Source organism: Cnephaeus nilssonii, assembly GCF_951640355.1.
Source record: "Cnephaeus nilssonii genome assembly, chromosome: 11".
Taxonomy (NCBI): domain Eukaryota; kingdom Metazoa; phylum Chordata; class Mammalia; order Chiroptera; family Vespertilionidae; genus Cnephaeus; species Cnephaeus nilssonii.
This window is the reverse complement of record NC_137082.1, coordinates 3,248,731-3,272,733: the sequence shown is the minus strand read 5'-3', so window position 1 is coordinate 3,272,733 and position 24,003 is coordinate 3,248,731.

Genomic DNA, 24,003 nt, shown 5'->3' with positions numbered 1-24,003 from the left:
TGACATTGGGAAATGGCAGCTAGCCCTCGCTGGACGCTCTTACACCGTCCCTGTGCTGATGCTAACCGGTTCATGGCCCTGTGTTAGCGACAAAGACCACTGAGGACACCGCGAGCGTCACCTCGCTGCCCGGGGCTCCTTCCCCGCGGCCTTCCGCACAGCGACAGCCGGGAGGCGGTCAGCAGCTGCCCAGGGAGCGGCGGCGTCGCCCTGCGCCCGGCAGGGTTTCCTGTCCCAAACCCGCCAGGGCTGGTCCAGCTTCCTACCCACAGCCCCAGCTGCCCTCGGGCCCTGGGAGTCGCCCGGTCCTCACTCCGGGAGAGCATCACGGTCCTTCCTGCCCCTGGCAACGTGTCGGTGGGAGAAAGGATGCCTACCGAGGACCGGGCCGGCCACGCACGCCTCTCAGGGCAGAGCTTAGCCTGAGCCTCTGGAGGACGCCGTGTTCTGGCCGAAAGCTCCGCCAGGAGGGGCTGAGAGCGGCCCTGGGCCCGGAACTGGGCGCATCAGTGGCAAGGTGAGCCGTGGGATGCACGCCCAGGCATCGAGCCGGAGTTCCGGTCCAGGGGTTCAGCGTGGGCCCCGGAACCAGCATTTATCGATCACCAGAGCTCTCGCACTGCTGTCCTTAGAGAGCCTCGTCCATCTGCAGAGCCGGCGCTCCCTGCTGACTTGTCTCTGAAGCATTTAAAGGCAATTCCAGGGTTTGTGACCCACCGTGACGTGCTCGGGGGAGGCAGTGACTCTGGGAGCACGTTATTGATGGCTGGGGACCGTGCCTCCTAAGGACACATGACCGAGGCCGCCGACATCGCTCGCCGCTGCGATTCTGCAGCCGGAAACTCGGCCGTTTCTTCCCTTTCTGTTAAGCGGTGGCTCCCGGGCCCTTGGGGAGAATTTGGGAGGACAGCGCTCTCTCTAGCTGGCGTGCCGGCTGAGACCGCCACCTGCTCACAGGATGTGCTGGACTGGCCGGCCACCTCTGCCGGGTCCCGGGGACACTCTTGTCCTGTGGCCCCTTCCTCGCTCTGGGCACAGAACTCGAGGCAGAGGAGGAGGAGCAGGTCTCGGCAGGGCAGGACCTCGGCAGACACGCCGATGCCCCACAAGCTTCCCACTCCAGCTTGTCCGCTCACGCACATCCCACTGGTGAAGCAGGTCGTGGGATCTGAGTGATCGTCGAGGTGGGGAGTCGGGACACGGAGAGTCGAGGCATGGGGTCACTCTGTCCTCAGCCCTGACACACAGTAAAAACTGCGTTGACTTAAGATCTCGACCCGTGTGGTCAGACCCACCCACACGCTGCTCTTTGGAAAACAGTAAAGAACCCAGCCACCTGGGGATGGAGCCCACCTGCCTTCCCCACAGGAGGCTGCGCCCAGGGCACCGGCCACGCCCACCCGCTCACTGTCCTCTGTCCCTTGGGGACCGGAGAACATTGAGTATCTACCGACGGACAGGGAGTGACTGCACCTACTGCGCTTGGGGACCTGCAAAGTTCTAGGTCCCCGAGAGGGATTTCATGCATAATATCATTTTTAAACTTTTCATTGTAAAAAAATGTAAACACTCAAGGAGACTAGCATAAGACACCCCATGACCGCCTTGACTTAATCATTACTACTGTTTAGCTCCATTGCTGCACCGCCTTCGCTCAGGCATTGTAAGAGCCCCTGCCAGTGTGAGCGTCGCTAGTGTGGCACTCAGTACCTGTCTCTTAAAGGGAAAGATGCTTATAAATAGGAACATAATCCAACATAAGAAGATAAGCATCCTCCCTTAATGTCACAGATAGCACATCCCCATTCACATTTCTCCAGTGGCCCTAAAAATGTCCTCTTATAATCGATTTGTTCAGATCTAACCCAGATGACAGGCACTGACTGCAATGGCTTGTTATGTCACTTAAGGAGCTTTGAATGGAGAAAGGTCCTCGTCTAGATCCCCCGTGCGGTTGGGGTGAGTGCAGGAATCGATGTGTCTCTCTCACATCCTCTCTCCGTCTCTCCTCCTCCCTTTCACTCTCTCTCTCTAAAAGAAATCAATGGGGAAAATATCCTTGGGTGAGGATTAACAACAACAAAAAACATGGCCTTCATCCATGCCATGGACCAGGTGGAGATGTGCCTCATGTAATTACAGGACAGCCCGCCCTGTAATTGTAGTTTCCTGTTTTCTGGAGAAAACCGAGGCTCCGAGAGCCCATAGAACTCGGTCACCGACTCCTTGGCTTAGAAATGAGATCCGGCTGCCCCGGCCGGGGAGCTCGGTTGGTTGAGCCTCATCCCAGACACCGAAAGGAAGGCCACAGGACAAGAGTGTCACCGGGACCCAGCGGAGGTGGCAGGCCAGGCCAGCACGTCCTGTGAGGAGGTGGGTCTCACCCAGTCAGGGCACATGCCCAGGTTGCAGTTCAATCCCGGGGGCGCGTACAGGAGGCAGCCGTGGGTCACTCTTCTCCAGCTTACAGCTCAGCCCATCTCCAAAGGGACCCCAAGACGCGTCCTCCTGACAAGAGCCTCGGCGTTCCCACCGATGCTCTCCAGAGAGAACCATGGGGAGGCTGTGTCCACCCTCTAGACTCGGGCGCGATGCCCGTGTTTCCTGACACCCCACCCGTGGCATGAGGCGTTTGGAGAATTTTTCATTAAAAGAACAAGCATAGGCGAAGTCATGAATGATTGTGCATCAGATGGGAAAAGCTGATGGATGCTGTCTGCCCACAGACTCCCAGCCTCTCAGTCAGAGCACGGCCTTGCTCTTGACTCCCCGGTCTCCCCACTCCCCCTCCACCATGTCCTGTGCACAAGTCAGTCACAACAGCAAAGTGGTATCTACGCTGACGAGGACTTTCTGTTGGGAAGAGGAAGTGGCCCTCAGGTCTCCCCCTATCAGCAAAGTGGCTCCCGGGCCCTGGATTCCCGGTCGGAAGCCCCATCCTGAAAAGGAGCCTCGAATCCGTCCTGGGGCATCAGGACACCCAGCCCTCGTCGCCGGGTTTACTGGCAGGACCAGGGGAGGCCGCCCAGCTCCCCAGGAGTGGGCCCAGGGGAGCCAGGCCTGGCAACAAGGGGTGCCGGCCCCTCCTGGGCGAGCAGCCCCGCAGCCTGGCCCACGCGTGGAAACTCCGACGGATGGCTCTCCAGATGCGGAGGAATTCTCCCCTCACAGCCAGACGCAGCTGATCGTCTTCATCTCGCTCATCCGTCCCCCCCCTCCCCCTCCTCCCTCCCCCTCCCCCCCCATCCTTACCTTTAAAATCAAACATCGCATTTCAAAAAGGCCTGCACCTCCTCCCTGAGAGCCGGTGGCCCCGACTCCAGCACAGAGCGGCTCCTTGGGTCCTGTCATCCAGTTTCGGACAAAAGCCGCCCGCCACGCGGACGTGGCCTGAAAGCGCCCACTTGCCACTGAAAAAAGAGCCCCGTCTTGCCACTCAAAGGTGTGATGTCTCCCTAACGCCCTTACGGCGGCGTTTATGTGTGAAGAGTTATTTGAAAACGACTGATGTGAGCTGAGCGGAGGCTCAGGCGCCGAATCCGAACGTTCAGGTGAACGGGCTGGGCACCGTTCCAACCCCGGCAGCACAGCCGCTCAGGGAGCCGTCCCCGGAGCCCGCATGGTCCTGGGCTCCCGGAGAGCGCGCCCTCCTTCCAAACATCTGCTTCTTACAGATAGTGCCACTTAGGAGGGCAGAGTTCACATTCTGGAGGCAAAGTCTGACGTTCCTGCCTAAAACAAGTGCGCTGCTCAGAACAGCACGGTCCATGGGCGATCCTCAGTCCGCCCCGCGGGGAAGGGAGCCGGCCCAGACCCCCAGGGAGCCGGGGCCACGTGACAGGCCCCAGAGGGGCGCCTGGTGGCAGTCCGTTTGCAGAGTGGCTCCACTCAGTGCTGCCCTGACGCCTTGGCAGCGAGACTGCACAACTGCCCCAGGATGAGGACCTGTGTCCTGCGCCCTCAGAGTTTCAAGAAGCCTAACGGGACTGTGGCCAACACCAGCCGGCCCCGGCCACTGCGCTGGCCGGACACTCACGGTGGACCGCAGAGGGCAGAGAGCCCAGCTGGAAGCACATGGACTACCCAACTCCGCTCAGCCCAAGGGCCACGCCTCAGAGTCCAGGTTAACTGGCTTTCATCCAGTGAGTTTCAGAGTGTTTACTGTATAGGAAGACTTAACCAGTGCAGACTCCAAATAGCCTCTCTCTCTTTCCCCCTCTCCCCTCTCTCCCTCTTCCTCCCCTTGTCCCTCTCTTCTCTTCTTCTCTGTCTCCCTCCCTCGCCCCTCCCCTTCCTCCTGGTCTCTCCCCAGACACACTGTTTCCCACATCCAGCCCAGAGCCCCTGATCGGCTGCTGCACCCCCAGGGAAGAGGGTGGGTCCTATCTGGGCACAAGGGTGAAGGATACAACTTAGATCATGTTTGTCAAACCTAATAGTCTCTGAAAATTACTCAGAACCCCAAGGAGCTGCTGCCTGTGTCTGTCAGCATTTACCACGTTAGAAGTTAAAGCTGAGACATTTCAAAGCTCAAGAAAGAGTAACACGCATGCCCTTGGCCATCAGAGTAATGATGTCATCATAGTTGGGGTGACCTGGAAGACACCACTGTACACTCACAAAAGGTACAGTGAGAAAGGCCAATCACCTCCCGTGTTGCTGTAAGATAAGCCCACCCACCGCGTCCTGAGAACCACGACCCAACTGAAATGAAAGTCACAGGCAGTCCCAGGTCTCCGCTGTTCCCGACTCAGTCTGCAAGATTTGGCTTACGAAAATAATAATCAGAATATAAATATTAAAAGGCTTGTTCATGTCCAGCTGGTGTGGCTCGGAGGTTGAGTCGACCTATGAACCAGGAAGTCACGGTTTGATTCCCAGTCAGGGCACATGCCCAGGTTGTGGGCTCAATGTCCAGTGTGGGGCGTGCAGGAGACAGCCGATCAATGACTCTCTCTCATCAGTGATGTTTCTATCTCTCTCTCCCTCTCCCTTCATTTCTGAAATCAATAAAAATAATATTTGTTTAAAAAAGGCTTGCTCATTAGAAGGCTTAGGGATTTACTACACAATGGTATATACACATGCTTAAAAACACTCACGTAGTGTAAACACTGAAATTATTATAATCATGGCATCTCCATGGTATATTTATTTACAATGAATTCCATGCTTGCAGGGGATTTACTGAGCTGAGTGGATAACTAATTACGGGCAGCACATTCAGGTCTAAGTGGCGCGGCTCTTGCTCTCTGGGGCATCCTTTGATGATCTTCTGCCCTAAGTTAAGGTTCAGTCCCAGCTCTCTCCTCCAGGAGGCGCCATAAACAGCAGATCCACCAATTCTGTTGTTTTGTTATAACCTTGATGGAAGAACTTACCTCTTATATCCATTAGCCTGTAGTCAAATTGGTTCCTTATGTGTCATTAGTCACAGAACCTATCAATGACGATAAGCGAGGACTTTCTATAGCGTTTGTGCTTTTCTAGAATGTTCTTCACCGCTGCCTGCACTCACCGACCACCCTCCTATGTTCAGACCTCACCCGCCAAGTGCGTCCCCTGCTCCACCTGCTTTTCTGAAGGTGGTGCCGCCCTCTACCACAACTGTGACTTAGGCAGTCTCATCGCTGTTGTCCAGAAGGGGAGCCTGCCCATCAAAGCCCTGGGCAACTGTCTCAAAACCGGGCAATTAGAAAACCAGAGAGAGAAGACATGCCCACCCCCCTTCGTTCCTGCATCCATTCACGGGCCACAGTGGTTCGCCACCTGCTCTGTCAGGCCCAGAGCTGGGAAGCGGAGCTCTAATGCAAGGTTATCTGCAAAGCCTGCCAGCACCTGGCGTGCAGTCTGGGAGGGGCCGAGCCGGGGCGAGGGAGCGACCAGCCAGGTGGGGGAGTTCCTGGGCATGTGCTGGAGTCACAGAGATGCTCACTGGGTCTCCCGGAGCCCCGAGAAGGCGCCTCACCTGGTGGTGGAGGTGGGTGAGGCTTCCCCGAGGCCCTGGCAGGTAGTCCTTTCCCAAAATGCCGCTTTCTCCAAACAATCATCTTATAAGGTGACGTCCAGGACCCCCCAGGGGGTAGGGTTCCCGCATTTCCTGGCCTTGAATCTGAGCAGATTGGTGACAACAGAGGCCAGGTCATAGAAGGCAGCTCCCACCCAGGCCTGGAGCCCGGGCCATGCCGGGAGGAAGCCTGCGTCCGGGAGAGGAGCAGCCCCTGGCCCCGCCCCCCTGGGGCAGTGAGCCCTTTGGGAAGTGAGGTCTCCAGCCCCAGTGGAGGCCCTTTTCGGGCGCCTGTGCCAGCAACAATGAGCTGTCTCCCCAGCATCCTCCCCAAAGAGGAGACTCCTGGCCAACAAACGACTGGAGCCCTCAGGAGCCCGAAGCAGAAGACAACAGGAAGGGCGGTGAGGCCAGCCTGGGCCTTCTGGAGGGAGCCCCTCGCCCACTCTATCTCCCTGCGCTCACTGCAATCTTATAAAAATGTTAGCTGTTCGTACTGTATCTCCTCTCCGCGCCTCGGATTCCTTCTGGGCGCTGGCTTGGTTTTTGCAAATGCACAAACGGAATTGCTTTCCCAGGGTCACCGCTACGCAGGTGAGGAGGAAGACGAGACGGTGGTCTAGGTGTCCTGGGGACCTGGTTTCATGGAGGATGCTGGGTCCTGTCCAACAAGTGTAGCGTGGGGCTGAACCCAGTCTGCCAGCCAGCTGCTCAGCCGCCAGTGCAGGTGCTCAGTGCTCAGGTGCTCAGTGCTCAGTGCTCAGGTACTCAGTGCTAAGTACTAAGTGCTCAGGTGCTCAGTGCTTAGGTGCTCAGTGCTCAGTGCTCAGTGTTTAGGTGCTCAGGTGCTCAGTGCTCAGTGCTCAGGTGCTCAGTGCTCAGTACTCAGTACTCAGTGTTTAGGTGCTCAGTGCTCGGTGCTCAGTGCTCATTGTTTAGGTGTTCAGTGCTCAGTACTCAGTGCTCAGTGTTTAGGTGCTCAGTGCTCAGTGCTCAGTGTTTAGGTGCTCAGTGCTCAGTGTTTAGGTGCTCAGTGCTCAGTGCTCAGGTGCTCAGTGCTCAGTGCTCAGTGCTCAGGTGCTCAGTGCTCAGTGCTCAGTGTTTAGGTGCTCAGTGCTCAGTGTTTAGGTGTTCAGTGCTCAGTACTCAGTGCTCAGTCTTTAGGTGCTCAGTGCTCAGTGCTCATTGTTTAGGTGCTCAGTGCTCAGAGCTAAGTACTCAGTGCTCAGTGTTTAGGTGCTCAGTGCTCAGGCGCTCAGTGCTAAGTACTCAATGCTCAGTGTTTAGGTGCTCAGTGCTCAGTGCTCAGTGCTCAGTGCTCAGTGTTTAGGTGCTCAGTGCTCAGTGCTCAGTGCTCAGTGTTTAGGTGCTCAGTGCTCAGTGCTCAGTGTTTAGGTGCTCAGTGCTCAGTGTTTAGGTGCTCAGTGCTCAGTGCTCAGGTGCTCAGTGCTCAGTGCTCAGTGCTCAGGTGCTCAGTGCTCAGTGCTCAGTGTTTAGGTGCTCAGTGCTCAGTGTTTAGGTGCTCAGTGCTCAGGTGCTCAGTGCTCAGTGCTCAGTGCTCAGTGTTTAGGTGCTCAGTGCTCAGGTGCTCAGTGCTCAGTGCTCAGTGTTTAGGTGCTCAGTGCTCAGTGCTCAGTGTTTAGGTGCTCAGTGTTTAGGTGCTCAGTGCTCAGTGCTCAGGTGCTCAGTGCTCAGTGTTTAGGTGCTCAGTGCTCAGTGCTCAGGTGCTCAGTGCTCAGGTGCTCAGTGCTCCAGTGCTCAGTGCTCAGTGTTTAGGTGCTCAGTGCTCAGGTGCTCAGTGCTCAGTCTTTAGGTGCTCAGTGTTTAGGTGCTCAGTGCTCAGTGCTCAGTGTTTAGGTGCTCAGTGCTCAGTGCTCAGGTGCTCAGTGCTCAGGTGCTCAGTGCTCCAGTGCTCAGTGCTCAGTGTTTAGGTGCTCAGTGCTCAGGTGCTCAGTGCTCAGTCTTTAGGTGCTCAGTGTTTAGGTGCTCAGTGCTCAGTGCTCAGTGTTTAGGTGCTCAGTGCTCAGTGCTCAGGTGCTCAGTGCTCAGGTGCTCAGTGCTCCAGTGCTCAGTGCTCAGTGTTTAGGTGCTCAGTGCTCAGGTGCTCAGTGCTCAGTCTTTAGGTGCTCAGTGTTTAGGTGCTCAGTGCTCAGTGCTCAGTGTTTAGGTGCTCAGTGCTCAGTGCTCAGGTGCTCAGTGCTCAGTCTTTAGGTGCTCAGTCTTTAGGTGCTCAGTGCTCAGGTGCTCAGTGCTCAGGTGCTCAGTGCTCAGTCTTTAGGTGCTCAGTGTTTAGGTGCTCAGTGCTCAGGTACTCAGTGGATCCGTTTAAGTTGCTTTGTCTACCAGGTGTTCTCAAACTATGGCCCGCGGGCCACATGCGGGTGTTTTTGCTGTATTTTTTTTTTACTTCAAAATAAGATATGTGCAGTGTGCATAGGAATTTGTTCATAGTTTTTTTTAAACTATAGTCCGGCCCTCCAACGGTCTGAGGGACAGTGAACTGGCCCCCTGTTTAAAAAGTTTGAGGACCCCTGGTCTAAACCCTGCTGACAGGCACTTGACTGGTATGTTGGCCAACCACCGAGCCCAAAGCTTGTCACTAAAGAAATTCACCCGCCACTTACTGGATTGTCACTGGTAAAGAGTCACGGAGCACCTGTGGGGAATCAAGCTTTGGGCTCGGTGGTCGGCCAACATTCTGTGACTCCTGAGGCCTCTGCCTGCCAGCTGTGAGATGCTCTAAGGGGTGATTCCCTCCCTGGGTCTCAGTGCCCTCATCTGCGCAATGGGTATGACTGCCGCGGGGGCTGCCCTAGGGAAGATGAAATGAGACAGGGCTCAGGCAGACTGGCACAGCCCGATGCTGGCCTCAGCGGATGGGGCTGCACGACAAGGACGTTCAAAATCATGGTGTTCGCAGTACGCACTGGGGTCCACCCAGGGAAGGAACCACAACCCGGCAGGGAGGAGGCGCTGGGCGTGCCCTGAAACTCTGGGGGCCGTTGGCAGGCCCCAGCCTGGGATCCCGTGATGGCTGCGGGGAATCTGCACCCCTGAGCCACAAACGACTCCCGAGAAGGGTCTCTTGCTGGGCTTCTGCTGCCCAGGCCGGTGGAGCCGCAGCCACTGCTGGGAGCCGAGAGGTGGGCGTGGGTTCCTGAAATGCCTCCTTTTGCTCTCCCCATTCCCACCTGTCTGATCTCCAGACTCGAATCCAAGGAGCACAGCCTTTTAGAACGAAGAAGGCAGGTCTCAGAACACACAGGAGGCCACCACCTCTTACAGGTGCGAAGATAAACCACTCCCCCCAGCCACAGGCTCATCTGACCCGCAGGAGAGAGCGGGTTCCGGGGAGGCTCAGGGGGCCGCCTCCCGGCTGCACCTGGACAGGGTAGGTGAGTCCCACCTACAGGGGAAGGAGGCCAGAGCCTGGGCTGGGGGCTGGGCTCCAGCATTTGCTAAGCTGGTCCCTCGGGTGCGGCAGGCCCCAGGCAGCCATCGCTAAGTGCCACACACAGGGAGACTAACAACGGAATGAGCCCTCTCACCATCTGGAGTCTGGAGGGCAGACGTTCAAAGTCAAGGTGTTAGCAGGCGGGCTGCTCCGAGGGCTCCAGGCCGCTCCCTGCTGCCGCTCCCAGCTTCCCATGGTGGCCAGGGCTCCTGGCCTGGGGTGCTGTCGCCCCATCTCTGCTCTGTCGCCTCCTCCTCTGTTTCTGCTCTTCTGTGGGTGTGGACACCAGTTAATCAGATGGCCTCATCTTCAGACACTTAATAGGGTGAGACCCATGAAGACCTTGGTTCCAAACAAGGGCACATCCACAGTTTCCAGGTGCCAGGTCTTTCTGGAGGGGCACCTGCCCATCCACGTCCGGGACCACGCAAAGTCTGGAGCACCCGTTTCTGCATTTTGAACGGGGAGCAGCGTGGCCCACTCCTGAGGGCGGTGGGAGGGGCCGTGTGTGAAGCCCTAGGGAGCCTCTCCCAGGTGTGGTCCCCGGGCCAGCCGCCAGCGCGTGTCCCCTGGACCTCTCGGTCGGTCCAGACGCACAGTGAGGACCTCCAGCCGGTACCCAGCTGGTTCCTGTGATCACAGGGTGTGGCCGCCGCCCGGGACAGTGCACCTGGTCCTAGTTGGCCCTGCAACCCTCACTCTGACCTTGGAAAGTTCCTGTCTTCCCCTGAGCTGCTCGGCTCAGCAACGTCTAAGATCAGGTAGCCTCCATCCCAGAACGGGGTCTCCTATGATTTCCATTTATTTTGTTGTAACAAACTCACTACTTTACACATTTCCTTTAAAAAGAGTTTATTCTGAGTTATCACTGTTATAAGAATTTAAAAGAAAAGTCTTTTTGTTTTCTTGTTTTGATTTCTTATTAAATGCTATCAAAGTGGGAGTATTTTTTCAGTAGCAACAGCATGGCCTGCAATAACTTCCCTTTTCCTGCGGGAATTGTTCTCCTTGAGGACAGTTATGCCCCACCTGACCGGCGTGTTCTGGCTTTGGGCCTGGGAAGGCAGGTGAGACACACCCTGCCCCTGAGAGTCAGGCGCACCTGCGGAGCCTCGCTGCCCAACCTGGAGCCAAGGGACACACACACCTTAGCAGCCACCTTATCTCTGCCAACCTTCTGCTCAGCCCAATAAATAAGGAAGTTTTACAGTCATTGACTTAATACTAGGATGGCTAACCCTCCCATCACATCCATCATTAAAAATGTCCTACTCAGACCTTCTGCTATTGAAGCACTTCGGTTCCTGTTGGAATGGTTTATAACTTCAGAGATGAAAGGCTGAGAGTGTCACTACCTACATCATCTGTCTCCTGCTAAAATTTTCCAGCCTTTATCTCCTTCTCAAAGGAACATAATTTAAATATGAATAATGAAAAGTACTTCCAGAAACATAAGCCCAATAATGCTTTCTGAGGTGCAAACTGCTTAATGTGAGACTTGGATGCAACACAAAAGAGCTGCATGTTAGCACATTGTGCTTCTAGCTTGGCACTGGGATAAAGGCCGGGGGCTGGCCCCGCCCCCGGGGGGGGGGGGGACGTGGCCATGAGAAAGGCCTGCTTCTCAGGCTGTCCGAGAGGGGGGTGCGCCCATCTGCTCCGGCGAGCCCTCGGCATTGAAATGGCGATTCTCAGCACCTCTAGCCACACGTTTTAATATTACACACACGGTTACTCTTTTATGGAGATGAATTTTCAGAGAGAACTGACGTGTTAAAAAGCTAATATGTAAATTTATTTCTTTGCTCCAAAAAATCAACTTAACTTGTATATAAGTTATTTATGGGGAAATAAGGGAATTTTAATCTAAGTTAGAACTTAGAATCTGCCATCTCTCTTTTTCTCCTCTCTCTTTCTCTTTCTCTTTCTCTTTCTCTTTCTCTTTCTCTTTCTCTTTCTTTCTCTGTCTCTGTCTCTTTCTCTTTCTCTTTCTCTTTCTCTTTCTCTTTCTCTTTCTCTTTCTTTCTCTGTCTCTGTCTCTTTCTCTTTCTCTTTCTCTTCCTCTTCCTCTTCCTCTTCCTCTTTCTCTTTCTCTTCCTCTTTCTCTTTCTCTGTCTCTCTCCCTCTCCTCCCTCTCCCCCAAGCAATGAACACACTTGTGTTTTTCAAGCATAAACTGGCTGTGAGGGAGGCTTTACATGCCTCTCAGACTCACTGTGACACCCCGATTCCCAGGTCCTTTCTCATGTTCACACTAAAGGCAGAATAAGCTGAGACCGGACCTAGTAAACCCACCTGCCGAAATATGTTTGCCCTCATGGTTTTCCAAATTCGAGCAAAGAAGAAAATTCAGGCTCGGAACCTGAATGGTGCGTGGACCTGGGGGCCCAGCGGGCACTGGGAGGGCTCTGCATGGCAGGTGTGGCACCTCCTTGCTCGGCCCTCTGGGGCTCTCACGCGTCCCTGGTTGTGCGTAATCCCATCGTTCGCGTAGAGGGTTGGAGGTGTTGAGAATTGCCATTTCAGTGCAGAGGGAGAAGTTGGTTAGTGCTAAGCACTTCGTACCTTGGGTGAGGCAGTTCCTGTTCAATTCTATCTGGGCTGTGTTTAGACTTTGCAGCCTGCGCAGGGTGGGAGCTGAGAGCCAGCTGGGCGTCCTGAGGAAAAGGCGAGCCTCTGGCTGCAAGGTTTGCTGCGCACGCACGGTGGGCCGGCTTCCTTTCGGGTGAACGGTGGCACCCGCCGCCCTGCAGGCCGATGAAGCGAGCTCCCCCAGCACAGGCATCTTCTGCTGCCTCAGCAGGTCTGCTCGGAAGGCGGTTCGCTGTGGGATGCGGGGATCGGAGCAGGACAGTGTCCGCAGGTGGGGCGAGGAGCCCAGGGGCCCTCGCTCTGAGGGAGCTGCGTCGCTGTTCTGCAAGGTGGGGCTTCGGACCCCTGGGTCCATCACAAGCGGAACTGCTCTGCCAGGCGCAGCCCCAGGGGCGGAACGTCGACAAAGGCAAACTCATGTGCACGAAACTTAATCAAATGGCAGCTCAGCCATTTCCAGGCCTCCCTCCCGCCCTGGGACCTGGGAAGAGCACAGGGATCCTTTAAGAAGAAAAGCCTTGGAGAGAGCCCCAGCCACACCTTTGCTGGCTCCGCTGGCATGCCTCTGTCCAGCCAGGCAGCTGGAATCTAAGGGGCCACCGCTCCTGTGCCACATGGGACATGGGGGCACTGCCCGGATGAGGGCCCCCTATCAGGGACACCCCCCCCCCCCCGAAGTCCAGCTGCCACTACAAGCTCTGGTGGGTGGTACAGTGGGGGATGGGAGGGCATAGAGGAGCCCACAACCATCAAAGCCCCTGGTGCCTGGTGGGAGGAACACCAGGGGCCAAGGACTGCCCCCCCACCCCCCCGCCAGTGGGCTCAGGCAGCCCCAGTCTCACAGGTGTTGCTGGGCCCTGAATACCTGGTCTAAGGGGTTCCGTGGCTCAGCCTGGATTTCTAGGAATTTCAAAGGAAGTGGGGGCAGCCTGCCCTGCTGGTGCAGAGGTGCCCACAGGCACCGGCACGTGTGTGCAGACAGCACCACACATGGGCCGCGGAGGGCACTGAGGGGCGCGTGGGGAAGGTCGCCCGGGAAACGCTGCTCTGCCCACGTGGCTTGCGCAAGGCTGAGAAGCCCTGCACTGGCACGCGGCGCCTCGGCTTCCTCTCCCAAAGGGACTGCAGCAAACAGGCAGCAGGAGCTCTCGGCCGGTGCCGGAGTGCAGTGCCTTCGGTACGCAGTCTTTGCAGGGACTGGAGTGTGACATCGGGCAGGCGAGGAGGAGCAGGGCGCCCTTCTCGGGTGCAGAGGCCTCGGTGCCAGCCCTCCCACGGCAAGCAGGGAGGTCCCAGCCCCTGGCCATCTGTGTGGCCCCTGGGCACAGCCCCTGCTGGACTACAGACGGTGAGACGCCAGGTGGGCGTGCGGCAGGCAGTAAAAATGCGGTTTGGGGAAGGAGGGGAGCAGAGAGGCAGGAGGGCACGCTGCCGCGCGGGTGCTGGACAGGCTGCAGGGGCAGCGGTTCCAGGGGCGCTTCTGGGGTCAGGTCAGAGGGGCTCCGTCAGGGGCTCCGAGAAGCTCCCTCCAAGCTCCCCCCTTGAGGGGCGGCTCTGGGGCAGGTTTTCAGCAGAGCCGTGGCGGGTTCTGTCCCAGGAGACCTCGGCCATTTAGAGGCAATTGCTTCTGGGTTACCCTGCAAACTTGGACCTGAGAGAGCCAGCACACAGCCTCGGCCGGGGCTCCGGGAAGGGCCCAATCCAAGAAAGACTCCCGGACAGCACCCACGCCTGTGCCTGTCAGGAAGTGTGAGCATCGCTGCCCTGACCCTGGCTTCCAGGATGCGGCCTGGGCCCCCGCACTGAGGACCACGCGGTGAGCTGGCCCGCGAGCCTCCCCAGCTCCCTTCGCCCCGAGATGGGGCCTCCCCAACTCATTGAAACAGTAGCATCCTCACTGGTGCAAATCACCCACTTAAGGCCTCACACAAAACCCAATTGCCAATTTGCCTTTTATTTCTTACACTTAAAGTGATTTGCCTTCAAATAATTGGCGATGGATTGTTCATTCACTGCCACGCGAAGTGGCTGTTCGTCCAGGGAGCCACTAAGATTGCGATCATTGGCCCAGACCCAGGCGCGCCTCCAGGGACGGCTGCCCGGCAGGGAGGCTCCCCTGCCCGCCTGGCCCCAAGAGGTCAAGGGCCTCAGGCCCTGCCCTGGCTTGGGGTGCCGTGGGAACAGGGGTGCCTCCCCTGGAGCATTAACCAGTGTTAATGGCCTGCCTGGCCCTGGCACTGGCCACAGTGGGGAGGGGTTTGGGCCTTACAGCCCCTCCGGTGCGTGTGAGTGAGTTGGGAGCGAGGGCGGCGGCTGCAAAAGAGAAGCCTGCGATGGGGTATGACCCTCCCTTCCCCACCCGCCACCCCCTGGCCGTGCCCCCTCTGACACCTGACAGTGCCCTCGGGGACTTCCTCTCCTGCCTGCGCCTCGGCCCAGGTCCCCTCAGCCAGCCCGACCTCAGCACCCTCCTCTTCCTCACCAGAGGCTCAGGGAGGGAGGAAGCTGGCACAGCCTGGGGGTGCCGCTGGGCTCTGCGAGGAGGGGCGCCCCCATCCAGGGCACCCATGGCCTCATGGGAACGCAGGCAAGGTGTGCGCCATGCACCCCCTTCATCTGCCCAGTCCTGGCTCATCCTCCGGGAAACTCCTGGGGTATACCTGTCCTTCCAACAACTGAGCCTTCCCTTTGGGGGGCGCTGGCACCGCGGGGTGGGAGGCGTTTGGAGACAGAAATTGGTGGGAAAACTTCTGGTCAAGGCTGCAGCCGCCCGCGGACACAGATCCCTCAGCCGAGAGAAGACACGCTGTTCACAAGCACACAGTGGCATTAACTGGCAAGTAGAGCTGATTTCCACAGGCCACCTCAGTGCCCACTCTCAGAGGGAAATTGATGGTGACCGGAAGTCGGGGACCCCGAGGAGCAGGACCTGCGGGGACGTGCGGCCTCAGGGGCACGGGACCAGAAGGCACAGTGCGTTGTGCGTCCTAACAGGCGGGACGGCGCTTTGGCAGGAAATGTGCGTGCGCACACGGAACCTGAGGGAGAAAGTCAGTGCACAGGGATGGCTTGTCTGCAGTGGCTGTGTTATTGCTTTGGCTTTTCTATCAAAATAACGCTCACTGGCAGAAGGATGACCTCGGGGAGGCCGTCAGGGGGTGGCCTCTTGTGCTGACCACGGCATGGGAAGCGAACGAGGCACCGCCCCCTGCAGGGAGAGCCGTTGCGGCTGCTTTCTCGCGCCCGCGTGGGTGTCCTGGAGATTCATGTCAGCGTGGAAGTGCCCCGTGCAGAATCCAGCACCCTCAGAGGCTGGCGACAACAAAAACACACATGCCCTTGGCTAAGCAGCCACCCACATGTTGAGTGAATGAATGACAGGATGTGAGAGGGAGGGGGCGGGGCTGCCCCGAGTCTGCTGCGTGGAGATGAAGAACGGGTTGCTGACCCCTTCAACCAGGTGTCTCCACACCGGGCAGTGGCCCGTCCTGCAGCCCATCTCTCCATCTAAGGCCAGCAGCGGCGTGAACACCTCCAGGGGGGTCAGAAACGGCCGCACAGGAGATGGGACCAGGCTTGCTGACAGCTCGGTCTTCCCCAGGGCCCAGCCCGACGGCCTCGGGTCTGTAGGTAATGGTCACTTAGGCCCTTTGGTGTCTGTGAGGGTCCTCACTCCCAAACAGGAGCTGCGTGTGGGGCTGCCGGGGAGGAGCGTTCCTGCTGTAACTGGTGGGAATGTAATGGCCACGTGGTGCAGCAGTAACAGGAAAGGCTCGTCCCCGGTCACGGCGCCGCAGGTGGCTGTAGGGAGGCGGAATGTTAGACTTGGCCCCAGACTCAAAGCAGCTCCAGCTGGGATGGGATGTGAGGAGCGGTGTGTGGAGCAGCTGCGCCCCTCGGCCGCGTCCAGCCAGGAGCCTGGCCCCATGGCCACGGCTCCATGAGGAAGCTGGCCATCATCCCCTCTGGCCCCAGTGTCCTGTGCTAGGTGACAATGAGCATGTGAGCACGGCCCCTTCTGGGGAAACAAGGCAATGCTGGACGCTGACAGGCATCGGCCGCCAGTTACCTGCGGCACGCCTCTGTGGGGAGGAGCAGGCGATCGCTTAGCCCCACCCCAGGGTGTGTCATTCGTTGGGATTGCAGGAAAATACAAATGAACTGGGCTCATCAATGCAGCACCCTAAATATCACCTTACAAACCAGGTCAGGCGCGGGGCAGACAGACCTAAACGCAGCCGCCTGGGCTCTGAGAGCTCCCAGCGCCGTTCCCATCACCAGCCTCCCTGGCTCATCCGCACGTGGAACGGTGATGCCACCACCGGTGTGGCGGGACAGGGCTGACCTTACCCACCCTGGGCCAAGCCCACACCCCACTTCAGGAGCTGGTGTCTTCTGTCTCTTTTTCCCCGGAGCCCGCGACAGGCCACCAGGGGAGTCCAGGGGCCACGTCCTGGGGCAGAGGTTTGAGGCGCAGGGGCTCAGGGGAGGCAGGGCACAGGGAGGAATGGAGGGCGTCCCCACCAATGCCAGGTGAGACCTTGTTTGCTAGTGCCACATTATAACGGGTAAAAAGAAACAGGCAGGGTTCATTTTACTAATGAATTTTATTTAATCCAATGTGCTCAGCTGACCAGCAGATGCTGAGTTACTCTGACGCAGGATGGCAGTGAAAGAGAGGGCTAAGGGACTGCCTGGCTAAAGGAACCAGACAGCCTCGATCGCCTGCCTCTTCAGGCTTCTATTGTAACAGCAGTTTGGGATAAAGTTTATCTTTTAGATATCATCAGTGGGATAAGTCATCTTAGGGGGACACGTGTGTCTGCAGTGCCCTTTAAGCAAGGACACTCGAAGGTTAAAGATTCCGGTAAACACCTGGGGGCTCAGACTTATTTGGAAAAGTCAAGGCAGGGTCTGCCCCCTTCGGTAAGGTCCCCCAGAGGCCCCCAGCCTTTCGGAGATTCCTCCTTACAGACGTTCCAACCAAGGCTCCTGTGCTCCCCCACACCAGTGCACCCAACATACTATCACTTCAGCATGTAATCAGTGATATGGAGATGAGGCACTTTACATGCTTTTCCCCACTAAATCTTCGAAGTCTGGCATGTGCTTCAGACCATAGCACCTCTCAAACCGGACGAGACACAGGTAAGTGTCCCAAGGTCACCTGTGGCATTGGCTGCCATGTTGGACCCACAGCTGGCCCTGACCCCGCCTGCCCACAGCTGCTGTAAGGGGAGGGCTGAGCTGGGCGGAGGGAGAAGGTGGCACAGCAGAGGCCGGAGCAGCCGGGTCTCCTGCAGGGACAGTCACCCCGAGCATCAGCTTCCTGGGGTCCGTGGGGCCCGCAGCACCGCAGCCTGTCGGGGCTCTGATTGGAGTGGAGGCGGGTCCGTGCCCTCGCTCCACACAGCAGAAGGCAGCTCACTCGTGGTTGGAAGCTCGCTCAGCAGTGAGGTTTAACACGCTGCAGTGAACTGTAATGGGGCCCGCAAAAACTGAGCCGACTTACAACTAGCTGCCATAGGCTGAGAATGACCTGGTGTTTAATGCAATCCAAGGTGAGCGTCAAGAATGTGACAGTTTTATGGGGCCTGCTGGGAGCTGGCACGGTGGGAGGACGGGAAGGAAAGACCCCTCTTCCTGTCCACTGCTCCTGCCGGCGTGCTCCCACATGGGGGGTCAAGTAACATTTCCGGGTGTGACACAAGGCCTTCATCGCTGAACACTCCTCCTACCTGCAGACCTCGCCTCAGAGGGCTTTCCCGGGCTGAGGGGCAAGGCGCTCACACTGTTGTAATAATTTGCTAGCCCCTGTGCTTCCGGTGGAACAGAGAGCCAGGTAAGCTGGAGGCTGAGTGCGGCGGGGTCAGCAGGGGATGGATGCTTTGGCCGAGGGCTGGCTGGTGGTCGGTGTGGATCAAATCTGTGAATGGCTGTTCAATCACAGAGCCCACCCTGGGTTATAAAAGGTCACAAACTGGTTCACTTATTCTTTTTGTTGTTGTTGTTGTTAATCCTCATCTGAGCATATTTTTTCCACTGATTTTTTAGAGAGTGGAAGAGAAGGAGAAAAGGGGAGGAAAAAAGGGGAGGGGAGAGGGAGAAACATCGATGTGAAAGAGACGTATTAATTGGTCGCCTCCCACATACACTTCGACAGGGGCTGCAACCTAAAACCTAGGTACATGCCCTTGACCAGGAATTGAGCCTAACACCCTTCTGGGCGCTGGCCAACGCTCCGACCACTGAACCACACCGGCCAGGGCCACTTCTTCCTGTAGTAAATGTAGCTCACCATTGCCCTCTACCCCCGGAAATGTCCAGGCCCTCACGTTTTCAATCATGAGACCTTGATCAGAACCACCGTGTGGAGCCACCCTGTCCGGAAGCCTCAGCTCTCTGAACCTGCTGGTCTCGCCCCAGTGCCCTTCAGCCACGCAGGACGAACGCCACGCGCGGGGATTCTGTGCGCACCCTATTCCCTCCCCTGCTGGGTTAGATGGGTAAGCACAGCAGCGTCTCCTTCTCCATCTCCCTGCAGGGCCAGCACAGAGGCTCGCTCAGAGGCGCTCGGAAGCAGTGGCGGAAGGGACTCAATGGGACCGCCTGACCCTGTGGCTCCCCGCATTGCGGCCGTGTCTCTCTGGTCTGATTTTCCCGGAGCGGCGAGGCCTTCCTCTTGCCCGATTTTCTCTTTTCCTTTCTGGCTTTGCAAGAACAAATGGGAAGTCTCAATTAACTGCGGGGCTTGCGCAAGATGGTCTAGTTAACCAAATGAATGAATGATTAAAGTTAACTGGAGAGAAATCAGCAGATATTTTTCTGGTTGCCATGAAACTCCTTGTTGAATGTATTTCTAAATATAGACGTGCCCATCTGTCTTGGGAACGGGAATATAATGAACATAATCGAACTTCTGTTGGTTAAAGCTCATGACAGTTCTGATGGCTGGCTCTCCAGGCTGCCCGCCCTCAATGCCTTCAGCTCCCACCGCCGGGCAGCCTTCTCCTAAGGGTGGCAGGGCCCCGGGCACTTCTTTTCCTAACCATGAGTCAGCAATCACTTTCCCATTTCAACCCTAAGCTTTGTGACAATGTGGAGCAGGATGTGCCAAATTAAGGCCAAAAACATTCTATGAAATCTACTTTGTAAACCATAAAAGAGGTTGGCAGCTACCGTGGACCCAAACTTAATTAGAGAACAAAATCTATTTGCTCGTGCAGCAGGTGAGCATGTAATTGAGAGGAGCTGTGGGCAGTAACCCTCGATCAGTTCACCAGTGCCCTCCACAGGGATGTGTTTAAGGGTTCCTGAAACCATCTGTGTGTGACCACGTACACCGGGATGGAGGCATGGAGGGCAGTCTGGAAGGGGCTCCTGGAGGTTTTCTATCTCTTAAAAGCAAGCACAGACTGCTCTCTCTTCCTGCCTGGGGTGATCCCATGTAAAGAGGAGATGGTCGGTGCTGTAGCAGCCACGTTGTGACCATGAGGGGCAAGTCTTGAAATTAAAGCCAACAGGCTGGCAGAACAGAAAGATGCAAGAATATTGTTCCAAAGTTCATCACTGGCCACTGATCAGCACCTGGAAACACGGACCTTCCCCTGCTGGTTTGAGTTAGACTTCCTCTGACTTAGAGCTGAAAACGTGATAGAAACACAGGGCTCCGAGCTCTTTCTGGTTCCAAGTAGAGGCAGCAGACAACAAAGCTGGCTAGTTAACTGTTCTAACCACCTGCTCTGGTTCAGCACAGCTTTAACGTGTATTTGTACATTTTTTATCTTCCAGGGGACTTTCGCTGCCCGGGTCTCTAACGGCAGGAGCTCTCCACTCTGCCTCGGCCATCCGACTGGCTCCTCGTCCCTCCGAGCCTGCTTTCCTCGCTCGGGGCCCACAGGGAAAGGACTGTCTCCGAGCCTCACCAGCGCGGCTGCCCAGACCTCTGCTTTCACCGAGGTAGGAGCTCCTCGCCCACCGTGGACTGCGCTCAGCCTCAGAGCCCCCAGGCCCTGTGGGCGGTGACAGCCGTGCGCCCCGGGCTCCTAGCCAGCGGTGGGTGTCTGCTCTCGACACTGCTTCGACGGAAAGGGCTGGAAGTCCTATCAGCCACAGGAAATATTTCTTTCCCTCTGGCCACCATTTTATTTTTAAATTTTCCTACAGTGAAATTCGCCTTTCTGGGGTACAAGTCAAGCTTTGGCACGAGCTACCTAGTAGCTTCAGGTAACCCCTCACGGTCAGGACGCAGAGCGATGCCCCAGCTCTCCCCCGACCAACCAGCCCAGCCTCCTCCTCGCTCCCCAGCTCTGCCTTCGAAAGGATGCCCTGTAAGGGGGGTGCGCCGTGCGGACCCTGTGTGTCTGGCTCCTTCAACTGCTGTGTGCAACCGGCTCAGCTCTTGCTGCTGATACTCTCTGTGGTGGGGACCGCGGGCTGCAGGGCTGTTTGTGATTGGGATTGTGAGTGATGCTGCCGTAACCCTCACAGACGGTGCTCCCTGAGCGCTGACTGGGGAGGCGATGGAGGCGTCGCACTCTCCCATCGCAATTTGTACTATTCCCCCACAAAGACTCTCCCCCACAAAGTCTTCCCAGGGAGACTGTGGGGCTGAATCTGTTAGGTGACCCGGCAGCTCTCACACATTAGGTCTACGAGGGGTGCTCATGCCGACTACCTGAGTCAAGATGCCATTTGGACTCTCCAGGAGCGCAGGTGGGTGCAGGGCCTTCCAGTTCTCGGGGTTGGTGTGTGTGTGTGGGGGGGGGGGGGGGGCAGGGGGCTGGGCACTCCAGCACTGACGCTCAGACCCACTGATTGTTCACTTGGTTGAGGTCAACTAGCGAAGACGCCATCCTCCCAGGTACAGTGAGTGGCCGGTGTCCCTCCTTGCGTCCGACTGACTGCAGCGTGGCCATCTGTCCAGGGCGGCGGAGGCACGAGCTCCGGGGAAGAGGGCGGAGGGGCCTGGTGGGTCAGAGGCCCTGGCTGTCAGACTTCATTGGGGCTCCCTGTGCCCCCACCCTGGGCCCGGCAGTGGTCTCACAGATCTGCACCCAGAGAACATTGGGAGGCCCTCTGGTTATCCCGGGTCTCCTGTCACCCAGGCCTGTGCAGGGCGGGCCTCCCGGGAGCCCGGCAAGCTTGCCGTGGCCCATGACACACGCATGCTTAGAGCAGGCGCCCGCCACCCGAACCTGCCGTCGGTCACGCCCACGCTGGTCTCTGAGGAGCAGCACCCAGGCTGCCTTCGGCAAAGGAGCAGGGAGGCTGGGCCTGGGGCCCCTCCCGCTCCCTTCCCTGCCTCAAAGCTGCAGTCCCCTCTCCCTGGCCCCAGAGGGAGCTCCTGTCACCTCGCCCGGGGACAGACGGGCTCACTGAAGGGACAGTCTCCGGCCTCACAGTGCGTCCTGTCCCTGTTGGCCAGCTGACCCCAAAGGGTAAGGGATGGTGAGGGACACTGCGGGGGGGAGGGGGGAGGGGGGAGCCTCCACAGCACATGGCGGGTAGGCAGGCTGTCTCAGGAAGCAGCTGAGTGAAAGGAAACAAAACCAGCGCGGGAGTGCAGGGGCCCCGAGGACAGCCGGCTGCAGGCCTGGGTGCCTCCAGCCCCTCCTCTGAGGCTTCTCCTGGGCCCACCTGGCAACTCCAGCCTCACCTGCCCCAGGTGAAATTCGCCCAAGAAAACACAAAAGCCTACACCCCTCTGCGTGATCCAAGAAAACCCCTCATTGTGTCTCCCAGGCTCAGAGAGGCCACATGTCACCAATGGCCAGGTGAGGGCGCATTCCATCACCTGCCCGGGCCACCTCTCCTTCCTGGAGAGGGTGTGGCATCAAGTCCCTGGGGAAATCCATTCCTGCAGAGAGAGGGAGGGGTAGAGGGCGGAGAAACCCCAAGGCCCTTACCTACCCCCACCTCTAGGTAAAGTTGGCTCCCCCGACCCCCCCACCAGGACTGATGCACAGTTTGGGGGGTCAGGTGGGGAGGAAATAGTGCAAGGGTCTCCAGCGTCTCTGCTGTCTCCTCCTGTGGGGGACCCCCCAGGGAGAGGGCTGACTCCAGGCAAGAAAGCCCCTCTGGCCATTTCATGGCCTCACCTGACGGGACATGGAGGGCATCCGGCTCCCACCGCCTGCTTGTCTGCACCACACGCTCCTTCCAATCTCTCGCTGGACCCGAAGGTCTCGGCAAAGGGCTCCGCTCACGAGCACACAGGAAGGGGGTGCTGTGGAGGGGGTGGCTACCCCACGAATGTTAGCGGTGACGTGTGTGTGATCCATGAGGAACTGTGTGCAGGTTCAGCCCGACCAGCTTCCCAGCTCCACCCCCTCGTCAGGTGCAGTTTCCTGAGGTCGAAGCCGCTCTGATAGGCACTGACTGCCTTCACGGCTGCAGGCGCTCGGAGATGCCTATCCGCCCTGCGCCTCTCTGGTCAGTATTGGGAACACGTCAGAGCGCAGCATTGAACCACTTTGCGGTGAGAGCTGGTGAAATGCCCGCGATGGCGTGATTGATCACCGCATATTAACTAAGATTATTAGGAGAGGAGAGTATGACGCCTCCGTCGCCTCCCCCGCCAACCATCCATCTTCCTGTCCGTGTTTCTTCTTCTGTGCCCACTTTGGGGCCCTCAGTTAATTAGTCGATTAGACGATGGACGAAGTGACTTTCAAGGCGCCCTGCGGCGGAGACCACCTCCTGGGGGAGGGATTCCATGCAGAGCCTCAGCAGGTTGGGCCTGCACGCTTTCCTCTCTGCCCGCGGGACACCTGCAGGGCCGGCGGCGCTCCGGCAGGCCGGCTCCTGGCACAACCAGGCACTCTCAGGGTCCTGTTTCTGCCCGTGTCCTTTGTGTCCTTGGGTGGGGCGGAGGGTGGCTGTGCCCTTGGTTTTAGAGAAGGAAAGTCACATGTTCTGAACATTTCTCCATGTCTGGGCTGCCATTTTCTGGGCCCGGGAGGAAGGACAAGAGTCAAACTTTCAACTGCTGAGCGGGCAGACGGCAAGAGCAATCTCCAAATTGTCCCTGCCTGGCTGCGGACCCCGCAGGCCACTGCCTATCTCCAGGAAGACTCCTTTGAGGCATGAGAAGGGAACTCACTGAAACCTCCAGTTGGATTTATTCTTTCAGCAAGCATTTAGTGAGCACCTGCTGTATGCCTGGGGCTGCAGGAGGAGCTGTAAGGACTGGGGGCAGGTAGGGACCCAGGGCACCTGTTCCCTGACAGAGCAGTGGTTACTGGAACAGGTGCTAGAATGAGACTCAGTGTCCTTGCATCTGGGCAGTTCATCCAAGCCTCGGTTTCCCCATGTGTAACACAGGGAGAGGGCCATTCTGTGCCTCATGTGGTTGGTAAATTCCATGAGATCTTCTTGCCCATGAAAAGCCCAATACAGCTCAGTAGATGCTGGCTATTAAATTAATTAGGGACAAGACCATGCAGAGGTCACAGCACAGAGCAAGCTGCACTTGAGCCATGAGGAGGCTCTGATAATTCAGACCTCAAGGTCACCTGCAGCATCAGCATTGCCAGGGAGCTGGGCAAGTGACCTGCTGATTCACACACGAGAAGAAAACACTCCTTGTTTCCAGCCTCTGGGGTTGGGGGATGTTCGTTACTCAGCATTATTACAGCTGCTGCTGACTGATACAGATGAGTCTCAGTGTGATGGTCAACAAATCCTATCTATAATAATAAAAGCATAATATGCTAATTAGACTGGACATCCTTCCAGACATCCTTCTGTCCTTCTGGACGAAGCCGGGGCTGTGAGGAAAGCCCAGGTCCTGGGTGCCTGCCGGCAGCTGGAGGAAAGCCCAGGTCCCAGATGCCAGAGGGAAGCCAGTGTTGGCAGCTGGAGGAAGGAAGGCCTACTCTTGCTCAAATTTCGTGCATTGGGCCTCTAGTATAATGAAAGTGTAATATGCAAATCGACCGAACGGCCA